General features: G+C 42.0%; 1 protein-coding gene across 2 annotated transcripts in view; it reads left to right on the top strand.

Moving 5' to 3' along the window:
- SYT7 (synaptotagmin 7) overlaps positions 1-12,846 on the top strand; it is a 241,053-nt gene that overhangs the window by 25,956 nt on the left and 202,251 nt on the right. The window lies entirely within an intron of this gene.

Consider the following 12,846-nt stretch of genomic DNA (forward strand, 5'->3'; position numbering starts at 1 on the left):
TTGATTGTCCAGATCCCAGCTTTTCACTATCCACCTGCATTTTGCCATGCCATCACTCTGTCCATTCAGGGATGTCTATAAAAAGATGTCTTCTACAGATTCAGACCTTTCAGACTGGTAATGCCTCCAAACTCTCAGTCAGAGGTCTTTTCCAGCCTGGTTAAGGACTTCTATCTAACTGGATCTTAGATAACTGAATCTGGGGCTTTCTGCACGAAGGGAAGAACTGTGGTCATTTCTGAAAGGTATAACATCCTCTCCCCACCCCTACCTTCGACAGCCAGAGGGAAAGACTAGATCTTTAATATAAGGGGTAGTAACTTCTTCAAGATGATGGGCTAGCTTAAGGATGCTTTGTGACATGATAAAAACAGAGGTCTTCTGATGTAATTTCATGACCCTCACAGCTTGGGTCCAGAGTGGAAGGCATCAGACTCCATTCAACACTCAACCATCACCTTACTGCCTTTTGGTGAAAACAGCTTTTCAGAAGTGGGTAATGGTGAGGCTTGTAAAATCGTAATACATGTTGTTCAGGAAGGATCTAAGTATTTAATTATATGCATGGTATGTGTGCACGCATGTGTATGAGTGTAAAGTTCACAGTGAGAGGGCCAACCCCCATGGTGATGATTCTAAATTGTAGACATTTTGTCATTTTGGATTGCAGACACCTTAGAAAGTTTTCATTCGGAATCATGCAACACTGAGTATAGTGGGGGCCCATATGTGACTGCAGGCTCTAGATCCTAACATAATGAAAACAGCTAATTTGGCATGCTCTTGTATTCTAATCTGGCAGGTGGCATTTTTCAAATTCAAGAATGAGACATCAATGGGCAAAGCAGTAGTCATGAAATGAAAATATGTCTTTCTTCTGTCTTGCAAAACCTTCTTTAGGGAAGCTGTCAAGTTTGCCTTGTAAAACATTGCTCTAAAAGGACAGGGACCTTGTCCGATGAAAGTTAACTTAGCAGAACAGAGATTTGGAGAATGACTAAAGCGAAAGAAGCAGAGCCATGAAGTTCACCAGTACATTTTTCTGATTAAATACTTTGTGTGCTTTTCCATTTATTTGTGTGCACTCACTGAGAAACATACACATAGAAATGCATGCTAACCTATTTTATGTAAGTTTTGGATAACTTGATAAATCTCTTTCATCTGCCATATGAACAACATGGCCTTTTCCACCTATCTAGTAGATGAACTGGTGGTCAGTGAATGCTTTGTCCAACTCATTAGAGTGAATATGTACTGGCCCTCTATTCCTCGTAAAGGGTGGGACCATGCCTTATTAGAGTGCTGTACTATAGATTATTTCTATTAGCTTTCAATCTCATTGTGTATTCCTATAGTAGGGATGGCTGGATCAACCTATTTCCATTCTGTGTCAGTTTCACGTGTGCTCAATCATAGATCTATTCTGTCCCAGTTGTTGATGTTTTGCATTTTTAAAGAAAAACACAAAAATGCATGCAAATTATATGGGTTTTCTATGTATACTTTCTCTAAAATACGCATTTCATATGCTTTTTTGAACTGAAACTGCATAGCAAAATTCAGTTAAATGTGAAATGTGATTCCAGTCTGCATGTGAGTTGGGACTGGCAAATTAGGTCAGGTCACCATAAAAATGAGATTTTTCTCCATCTCTAATATATATAGAGTACCAATATGCCTTTTGTTATTCTCCTAACTGAATTGGGGCTAGGGGCTGGCAATCCATTTCTAGGGCAGAGGCTAATACTGGTCAGAAGAGAAGGTTGCACATCTTATAAGTCTACATTAAAAGAGGAATGAGCCATAGCATAGGACCAAGTAAGCAGGACATCTTACTCCTCAAATGTTCAGTAGGCGACCATCATTGCAATCCTGTGTACTGGCCTGCCTCATTCTTTACCACAGGAATGCAGCAATGGGAACTCCTTATACTAACAGAAAGGTTGAACTGCAGCATCCTGTGTTACAAATGGAATAATTGTGCAGCATTGGAAATCAGTGGCCAAACTGCATGAAGATGTTGCTGGCATGGAAAAGTAGCTGGGTTGGCCAGACTGGGGAAGGGGTGAGGCAAAACACCAGTTAGAGAAAAGCTATATCCAGCTTTAGATGTTCAGACGCATTCAAGTACAGAATAGTTTTTAAGATAGAATCCTATATTCCAGGTTCGGAGGTATGCTTGGTCTCTCTCCTGCTGTTTAGCAACACCAAGTTCAATAATGGGTGCCTACTTTCAGTGGCTGACTGATGCTAGCAGAGCAAGGCAAACGCTATTGGTGGATATTGCCAGGCATCAGCAGAGCACCCAGGGAGAACCAAGCAGCTGTATTGAGTTTTTTTAAAAAAGCCTTTGGATAGCAGAAGCCCAGCCAGAGCTCCTTGCTGCCGTTGAGTTCTGTGATGAGATACACTGAGGCATTCAATTTCTAGTTATTATATCAATATCCTAGATGGACTCCTAACTCTTTGAGGTTTATTTGAGGATTGAGGGCATCCCAGATGTCACAAATTATGAAAAGAGAAACAGAGGAACTGTGGGTAGATTGGTGTGAAAGATGAAGTGGAATTAAGACTGGTTGTTCCTGTTTCTTGTCTTGGAGAGTACCAGCAGAAATGGGTGTCATACATATGGCCATTTGTAGGCAGAAGCTATAAAACTGTTACTTAGCTTTGGACTCCACAGTTAATTCAGAACAATCCACAGAGATGTCCAAAGCCCTGTTTGGTCTTGCATTTGTTGGATGAATTTCTATTTATGGGGCCTTAGTATGTGGACAGGGTGCTTCATCATATTTGGTCAACTTATATGTGAATGCTTGACCCTTGTCCTTCATGGTGTATTACATCCAGCAGGAAGGGGACAGCAACCCCTCAGTTTTTGATTTTTGACTCCTCAGTGGCTCTTGGTACCATCAGTCCTGGTATCCTTCTGGAGAGGCTGTCTGAGTTGGGTATGGATAGTATTGCAGATGTTAGATTTCTACTCCCATCTGCCCCAGCCACCAGTGGTCAGGGATGATGGGAGTTGTCCAACAACATCTAGAAAACAGCAGATTCCACATCCCTGTTGTATCCTGTTCATCATCTATATGGAATGGTTGGATGAGGTTATCCAGTAATTTGTAGCACATTGCTATCAGTATGCAGATGATACACAATTCTATTTCTCTTTTTCATCTAGTCCAGGTAAGATGGTGGGAGTGCTAGACCAGTGGTTGGTTGCAGTAATGGACTGTATGAGGGCTAGCAAACTGAAGCTCAATCCAGACAAGACAGAGACACTGTTTATAAGCGGCTCCTCTGTCCAGTCAAGTGGTATTTTCAACCTCTTCTGGAGAAGGTTTCACTTGAAGGATTACATTCATACTTTAAGGGTGCTCTTTGATCCATCATTCTCATTAGAGGCACAAATTGCCTCAAGTTACACAGAATGCCTTTCATCAGCTTTGGCTGGCATCCAAACTGCAACTCTGTTTGGATGTAGGTAAATGTACTATATTCAGTAGTCCATGCTCTGGTTGTTCCTACTTCGATTACTGCAATGTGTTGTACATGGGACAGTCTTTGAATAAGGTTTGGAGACTTCAGTTTGTGCAGAATATGGCTACCAGACCTGGTGCTATGGACACATTACACTGGTTCCCCACTTCATTAGATTCTGGTCCATTTCCAGGCCCATGTGCTGGTTTTGATTGATAAAGCCATGCATAGCTTGTGACCTCAGCACCTAAAGTTCGCTACTGTTACATACCTACTCCAGCCCTAAGAAAATCTACAGAAAACGAGTTCCATGTATCCTGTGTTTCTGAAGTGTGGAGAGTGACTATATGGTAGAAGATAGTGCCCGCCCCAGCCATGGAATACTCTCATTAGATAAACTTGACATCCACATAAATGTCTTTTTGACATGTGAATACCTTTTCATCCTCCTAGGTGTTTAAATTTTTTTTAGCCTGTCAATATCATTTTAACATTTCTTTTATTATTAACTATTCGTCTCTTTGCTGTTATGATGATTAGTGGGTTTGCCCTATGAGGTTTTTAAATTCTCTGCATTGTGGTTTTGATGGATTTTAGTGTTGTGCTGTAATTATTATATTTCATTTTCATTTTTTGTTTTTTGGTATTATGGCTATTTTTATTTGTTTGAGTCATTTGTCCCCAAGAAAACCTCGGTCATGGTGTGACTCAGAAATGCAACCAAATAAATATCTCACCTAATGTTATTAATTCTGTTAAGGAGTATTTCACATGATCTTGTAGAATAGTAGCAATGGTTTTAAACTAAAATGTAGTTTATCACTGAGTGTTTCCACTGCCAGAAGGTGCTCATATATTTTCTGAGCTAATGGTACTGTACTATCATACAAAACAAATTACCACTGAATTGATGCTACCTTTGTATTTAACTTCTGTAAAGGGAGCATATCCACGATCAATGGCTCTGCTTATCACCAGCAATATAACAGTGGTATGTCAGGCGAAGGCTGATTGGCTCCTCTGCAAGTATATCTACAACTAATGGAGAATGTGTCATTCTCGATTGTTGACTTGCCATTTTATGTATGAGATCAAGCAGTAGATCCTGCTCATATACAGTAGTGTCAAAAATTACTGCATTTTAGCTCCTTAAGATGCTAGAATGTTTTATGGCAGCACTGGGCAAACTTAAGGTTCACAGGATCTACTTTGTTTTTAAGTGGAACCCTGCGATTCACTAATTGGAGCCAGGTGCAAAAGACATATTCTTAGAATTAAAGAATTATGAGCACCTAGGAATTTATTTTGAGTGCCAGAACTGAATGGAGCTTCATAAATCCACTCCTGGCCCATTCACCTCACCCTCCAAAAAGTTTTTATTAAATTCAGCAATGTAATTGGGGGGGGCATTATTGTTGCCATTGTTGAGAGTCAGAAATCCTTACTGGTTTGCTGCAAGTTGCCCAGAGATCTACCAGTAGAGTGCAAGTTACCTTATTAAGCAGGGTAAGAAGGGGGAAGCCATCTTACTTGTTTGTCCTTGGCATGCTCCAATGAGAGCTTTGCATGCTTCTGTTTTAGTGCCTTAGTACACAACCAGGAAGTTTTGGGACTTGGCACTATGCTTGCAAATGCTATCTTCTATGAGATTTTGTGAAGTTCAAATGAAGTTCTACCTTCAACAGGAAGTGGACTTCAAATGAGGCCCTTCAACCATGCCAGCTCCACCATAATCCTAGTATGGGGAGCTGTGTGGCTTATGAGCCTTGAGTGCAATGGATGAACCTGCCCAAGACGCTAGGTCACCTAACTGCAGGCCAATATTTTTATGGTTAACAAAATTATTCTTGATTTTTAAACTATTTTTTCCCCTCCTACTGTTTTAGCCTTCTGAAGACACCCTTTCTCTCTCACACACTGGCACACTATGATTACAAATAACCCAGCTATCATTTTATCACGGCCAGGGTATATTTGAAGGCTGTTTTTCAGTCCCCTCCTCAGCTTTCTGTTTTCTAAATAGTTTCAGTTTATTTGTTCCTTCCTCAGTTGCTCCCTTATTCTCACTTAGAATCATCTTTGTACATTCTAAATCCTTTAATCTCACTATTGCTGTACTCTGAGCAGTCTGGGTAAATTTGTGGGTTGTGTCTTTGGAGACCTAGGGCTGACGAATGAGGGTCTGTTTATTAATTTATCTGCAGAGGTTGCCTCTTTCCCCATCTGATTCAGGTGTAATATGCATGTCTTCATGCATACATTGCTCTTCCTGCTCTAAGAAAGGTTTAGCTTTATTGTAGGATCATATACTGCTTATATGGATTTCCTTCTTTATACAGACTTCGGAAAGGGGGCAGAAAGAAAGAGAGAGAGAGAGAGACTTCATTTTATCCTTTTCATCATGTTGCACAACAAAAAAGAGAGCTAGAAAGAATTCCGACTAGGCAGAGATGGGCTGCAACATTATTGGCTGATGGGATATGTGAATATGCTGAGTCTGGCACTATCATTACACCCCTTGGCGACACTGTAATCCATTCCATATACGTAGCTCTGACAGATTTTAATGAAGATTCTTTGGGATCATGCGTGTGTATCTGTAATGCTGTTTTACCTCCTGTGTGTATCGCACAGGCACTGAATCTTAATAAGAGTTTAATTTCTGGAATATACTGAGCATGCGTGAAGATCAACTTGAGTGGGAAAAGAAGTATCTATGCGGTTGGCAGTGTACACATTCATATCTGAGCCATTTCTCATTGTGGTGGTGGGAAATATTTCTGGTCTAAATAAGTGTGGGAACTGTGGAAGGTTGACCAAGTCACTTTTAATATTTTAGGCATTTAATGTTTAACAGTTTAACATTCCAAAAGTGAGCAAGTAAGCAGCAATGGTGGCAAGGATTTGCAAGTAATTCACTCTTTCCTTTCCTGTACCAATTTGCTAGCTAGACACAGTACAATCCTATGCATGTTTGTTGCCTAAGAAGAAAATCCCACTGTGAGTTCAATAGGGCTTACTCCTAAGTAAGTATAGATAGGATTGCAGCTATAGAGGCCAGCTGCCATCCTTATCCTCATCTAAGGAGTACATACATACATACATACATACATTTTATTTGTATGCCACCTTTCCATAGTTAAAAGCATGTTCAAGGTAGCTTACAACATGAAAAAATATATAATTACAATTATAACAAAACTAGTCATAAATAATAAATAAAACACATCAAAAAGTGCACAAGCAAATCAAACAATTGCCACATAAATCATAAGATGATTTATAAATAAAGATACAAAAACAACAATAACAACACCCTGCAGAACAATACCCCAATGCAAGAGTCTGTTCAGCAGCCTCAGCTTTTGTAGCTGGAGTCCGTCCAGGGAGCAGGTCTTCTGGGACTCACAGCCAAGATGATCTCTGCCCTCTTCAGCAGCTTCAGCTTATCCAAACCAACAGCTGAACCTTCAAAGCCTGCTCTTTAACCACATGCTAATTTTATCTGATACCTCTGCGGTGGGGGGTGGGGTATAATGTTTGATTAACCAGTAGAGGGCAAGGAGTCAATTCGCTATCCAATTTATTATGGGGCATCCATTAAGTGCTGTGAGATCCTTATCTGGAAATAGCTACAGTTGCTGAAAGGGAAAAGTTCTTCTGTGAAGGGGAATGGGGTTGAATTCTCTGGTAGTACACCATAGTGGCCATAGTGTTTATGCGCCCGTTCCTGTTCTGATTCCAAGAAGCTCCTTCTTTCTTTTCTTGGTTGCCTCATTGTTTCCCAAGAAATTTGAATCTTGACCGAATTTAACTGAGTGCTTTCAACAAGGCGACCCTCTGGGAAAAGCAGAAGCAGTGAGCGTTGAGAGGCAAGTGTGGTGCTAGGGAGCAGGAGCATGAAAATACCCTCCATTTGCTTCTTTCACAGGAGCAGCTATAAGAGGCTGCTGTATGGCCCAGTTATTGTCTAATTATATACCACTAAGGGACATGAGAACAATGCTGTGTGCTGGCCTTGCTGGTCTTAGCTCTTTGTTGCCATTCCCAGCCCAGTATGGCTGACTTCAGAGACTTCAAAGCCCCCAGTGCAAAGAGTCTCCAAGCAGAGAGCAACGGGTTTGTGTTTCTGACTCATCCTGGGCTCCATCCTTCCCCCCTCCTCTGTCCATCCTGCTGTCTGCCAAGCTCACAAGAACATTGATGAGAGGCTCCGCGGTGACCCCTGGCATCGAGCAGCACTTTGAAAATCCTTTTGCGGTTTTCTTAAGTGAAAACTAAAAGGCACCACAAAGTAATGAAGGCTCTGCATGTATATGTCTGTGTTCCTGGAGAGGGGAGTGGCAGTGTGGCCTGGAAAGCATGATGCCAAGGCCTCTCCTGATGGCCAATGTGGGCAAGATACAAGGTGTTCTAATGAACACACTCTCTCTCTGCCCTGAAGCAATGGGGAAGCAATGGGGAAGCCCGCAGCTAATGCAGCTGCCTTGCCGTTCTCCCATCACCTCTCTGCCTTGTGCAGCACAGAGGGATTAGGCGGAGGGCCAGTCAAGAGACAGAAAGAGCTCACAGACAAGATCCATTGGAATGCTAGCTTGAAATGCGTTGCTCACTTATTAGCCTCACGGGAGGGGAAATGGTGTGTTTGTGTGTGTGTGTTTGTATTTTTCACACACCCTTTGAGAATTACAGTCTTGGCAGATTTCACAGCATCAGGGAGAGGGGAAAAAAATCTGAGAATGTCAATTCACAGAGAGCTAAATCACGACTCTTAACTGTGCAAAAGGAACATCTTCTTCATAGGGACATAGCCTAGTATTTGAACCTCTGGGAGCTTGGGTTGCTGGAAGAACCCTGAAACAAGAACAGTGATAGCATCACAAATGTACTGAATGATTTACAAATTTATGTAGCTTATCCTTAAAGTAACTCTGTGAGTTGCTCTCTGGTATTTCCATTTTATGGGTGGGGAACTGAGGCTGGAAGGCTGGATCCAAAACCACTATCTAAGAAGGCATTTTCACCTAGCTTTTCATAGGCATCAGTACGTAGCTCACCAACCTGCCACTTTTTATCCTTTCATGTTATATTGTAATGCACTCAGACATAGGTGGGCACTAAGGCACAGGTGACTTTATGTGGCTTCCAAACCCCCATTTTTCCATCCTGCCATAAGTTCAATAATAATAATAATAATAATAATAATAATAATAAAATTTTATTTATATCCCGCCCTCCCCAGCCAAAGCCGGGCTCAGGGCGGCTAACAACAATAAAACAGTACAAAAGTACAGCATAAACAACACTCTAAAATCATTCATTATAAAATTAATTAATTCAGGCCACTGGCAACCATTGGGCCAGAGCTCCGCGAAGATTGCCGAGGGAGGGAGTCAGGCTGTGCCCTGGCCAAAGGCCTGGTGGAACAGCTCTGTCTTGCAGGCCCTGCGGAAAGATGTCAAGTCCCGCAGGGCCCTGGTCTCTTGTGACAGAGTGTTCCACCAGATCGGAGCCACAGCCGAAAAAGCCCTGGCTCTAGTTGAGGCCAGCCTAACTTCTCTGTGGCCTGGGACCTTCAAGATGTTTTTATTTGAAGACCGTAAGTTCCTTCCACCTTACTCATTTGCTTCTTATTTTTCCTGGCTCTTAAAAAGGGTTTCTCCTTATTCTTTTTAGTTTCAGAACAATTGGAAGGGCCAGTATTTTATTTGATAAAAATTCTTACATTAGTTTTCATAATTCTGCGGGTTTGGGCATTGCATTTTGGGTAAATTAAAATGGTGGGTGGCCACTGTGGGTGGAAGCTAAACTTGTCTCCCAGTCAGAAGTGGCACTGTAGCCAAACCAGTGCTAAAATGGCTGCCTATGGGCCTGGTCAGGATGTCAGTAAGGTGGCACATCTGAGTTGGACCAGTGAAGGGCCCATCTAGGTTGCTGGGGCCTTTGGTCAGTGCCCATGCTGGCCAACCTTTGAGGCTGGGTCTGCACTCCACCCATCAATGTATCTGTTTCCCTCTGCAAATGGCCCCTGACAGGATTACTGCTTCAAGGAATGCAGCCCTTGACAGAAAAAAAAAAAGTTGCCCATTCTTTGCACTATGGGATTTTGTGAAGATAATAGTGTTGGCTGTGATGAAGCCTCTGGCAGTGATTGGTTCAGTCACCTGCCTGTCACACAAAGAAGCTGGTCCATCTGAAGGACTTCTGGCAGTGATTAGCTCACTCACTTGCCTGTCACACAGAGGCTGGGCAGTTCCTGACAGGCGCTTGACAGTGATGAGCAGAAGCTCACATATTGATTTGAGATGTAATGAAATATTTGGCTGCAACCCTCCAGTCTCACATATGCTTCAAACTTCCCCCACCCTTGCTTTCTCTCTCTCCCCCTCCCCACCCCCCTGGTTTCAGGTCTGATTATATTGTCATTCTTTCACCTTGGGAATATATATTCTTTATTTCCGCCAATTGACATGCTTTTATGTAATACGCCATCACTTGTAATAATTTCAAGTATCCCATCTGTGATCCTTAAAGAAGTTAAGTTTTTCTAGACTTTTTATTTTCAGTATGATGGAAAAAAAACATGAAAAGGCTGGAAGGAAGTAAAGAAACAACAGCAGCTGAAATTCATAAGCTATTTCAACTCTCATTATTTTAAAAATCATTCTAGCAAGGGATGACTCAGATTTTCCTTGTTTGAGGGTAACCGATCCAGAATAAGGACACTGAACAATAAGAGTTTGCTTCTTTAAAGTTTAGGGTTTATAGTCCATTCAGAGCTGTTTAGAATAGGCTGGAGAATGAAGTGCAGGTAATGATAATACGGTTTCTACTTTCTTTACTCATTTGCATGTGTTAATTAATTTGTTTTACACAAACTTTAAATTTGCCACAAACTTTAAAAAAAAAAAAAAATGCTGGGGAGAGAAGGAATCCAAATGGCAGAAAACTCAGCCAGATGAGTTTTTAAACAATTCAGGTGCCAAGCCTAAATGTGAGTATTCACCAAATATAGCTGCTGTGCTCATGAAAATAATATGCAGATTTGTGTTAACTACCTAAAACTAAAATATGCAGATTTAGCTATTATTATTATTATTATTATTATTATTATTATTATTCCCCTCCCATCTGGCTGGGTTTCTCCAGTCACCATGGGTGGCTTACAACACATATAACAACATAATAAAACCACAAACATTAAAAACTTCCTGATACAGAGCTGCTTTCAGATGTCTCCTAAAAGTTGTGTAGCTTTTTATCTCCTTGACATCTGAAGGGAGGTTGTTACACAGGGAGGGCACCACTACTGCGAAGGCCCTCTGCCTGGTTCCTTCCTTCCTTCCAGTATAGCCTTCCATATGGCCATCTGAGGTTGTTGTGCAGTTCCCAGCACTAAAAAAAGTGCTGCCGCCCTTTCACTTTCCATCTACTGCTCTTGCTTCCCATTTGTAATACTGGTTCCTGCTTTTTCTTTTTGATGCAGTTTTCATGCCCCCCCCCCTTTCTCTCTCTGGGTGTGTTGGCTGCCACACCCATTATCTACCTCCTTCAGTCTTCACTGCCTCTGTTCCTGTTGTTTTCTTCCATCTTTTAGCATGCACATTCAATCGGCCTCCTCTTGCTGGTGTTGTGGCTGTTGCGTGGGGCTGCTGTGGCCTGGGGCTGAGCTTCCTGTTTGGCACTCTTTGTTGCAGGGGATGGCCTGCTTCCTCCCTAGGAGAATGCTGCACGTCCCAGCAATTCCCTTTGGTGAACACATGGCTTACGCAGAGCTGTAGAACAAAGCTCTTTCTTTCTGAAGTGTCCGTCCCCCCCAGCTTTGGATATGTATTTGAAGCTACCTGAGCTTTAGTGACAGGTGTTTGAAATTGACCGAAACGGACAAGCGTGAGCTGATTCCATTCTCCCCCGTGAGTCTGTCCCTGTCAGCTTCTGTCTCCCTGTTGTGTCTTCAACAGGCTTAGTCCCCTGGGGTTGGAATGTGCATGTGGTTGGTCCCCCCCCCTTTTTTTTTGCAAAGGTGCATTCAAGTGGACAGCATCATGCATGAAAGACCACTATCCTGAAAAAGAAAGTAGAAAACGTGCGCCACTGGGATAGGACTGACTGAGCATCTTTGTGGACTCATGCCCACTATTCAGGCTTGGTTCCACGTTCATAGTGCCTCAAGATACGCTGCGTCAATCCTGGAGACGGTCATAGTTCATGCAAGTTTTCTGGTGAGGTCTTCATTGTGAGAGTAGCTTTCTGCGAGGAAAATGTTCCCCTGAGGGAGGTAGTTGCCTGGAAGTAAACTGCCTCCATCATACTGTGTATTTCTGATGGTAAATTAATGTATTGTAGCAGGAGTACATTTGCAAAATTATTTCTAACATTTGGTTTGTGTTTTTATATGTAGACATACTACTATACGCGTGTGCATGAGAGAGAGAGAGAAATTAACAGTGCAACCCTATGCATATGTACAGTGGTACCTCGGGTTAAGTACTTAATTCGTTCTGGAGGTCCGTACTTAACCTGAAACTGTTCTTAACCTGAAGCACCACTTTAGCTAATGGGGCCTCCTGCTGCTGCTGCGCCGCCGGAGCCCGATTTCTGTTCTTATCCTGAAGCAAAGTTCTTAACCTGAAGCACTATTTCTGGGTTAGCAGAGTGTGTAACCTGAAGCGTGTGTAACCTGAAGCATATGTAACCTGAGGTACCACTGTACTCTGAAGTATGCCCCACTGATGCTTATTCGCAATGATACTTATTCCCTGGTGAATTGCTCATAGGATTGCACCCTGATAAAACCGGTATTGGAGGCTTTTTAATGTTAAGTTTGCCTGTGGTGTCTTTAGTTGAGTATACCTTCTGTCTTTCTTTATGCTCATTGATGAAAAGAACATTGCATACAGGGGTGTGAAAGCTTGTTCTTGGCGTGAGCATGTATGCCTAAGGTGAGGCCTTTTATATACAATAATTCCTCATGCAATATAGTTTGTGTCAATCTTAACTTTTTACATGGTTCATTATGGAAGATGACGGCATCAGTACATAAAAGGAGATCCCCATTATGAACTTTCTTGGTTGACCCTGGTCTAGCTTTTATCTTGAAGTGTCCTGGAAGGCTTCCTGAGCTTCTCATTTACTTTATGTAAAGATCAGCACAGTAATCTGGTTACCAACAAGCTTAATTAATATATCCTGTAAAAAGAATGGGTTCCAGATAGACTACGCTAAAATAATCTTAGAATTCAGGAAGCAAACAAAGATAACCAGTTTGGCCATTTCTCACTAGGGTTATAGCCCTTCAACTCCCAATTAAGCAGAGTGAACAAAATGGGAAATAGGAGCTTGTAGGAAGAGACAGTAGATGCA

The sequence above is a fragment of the Podarcis pityusensis genome (assembly GCF_964106645.2).
Source record: "Podarcis pityusensis genome assembly, chromosome: 1".
In the NCBI taxonomy this organism is placed as follows: domain Eukaryota; kingdom Metazoa; phylum Chordata; class Lepidosauria; order Squamata; family Lacertidae; genus Podarcis; species Podarcis pityusensis.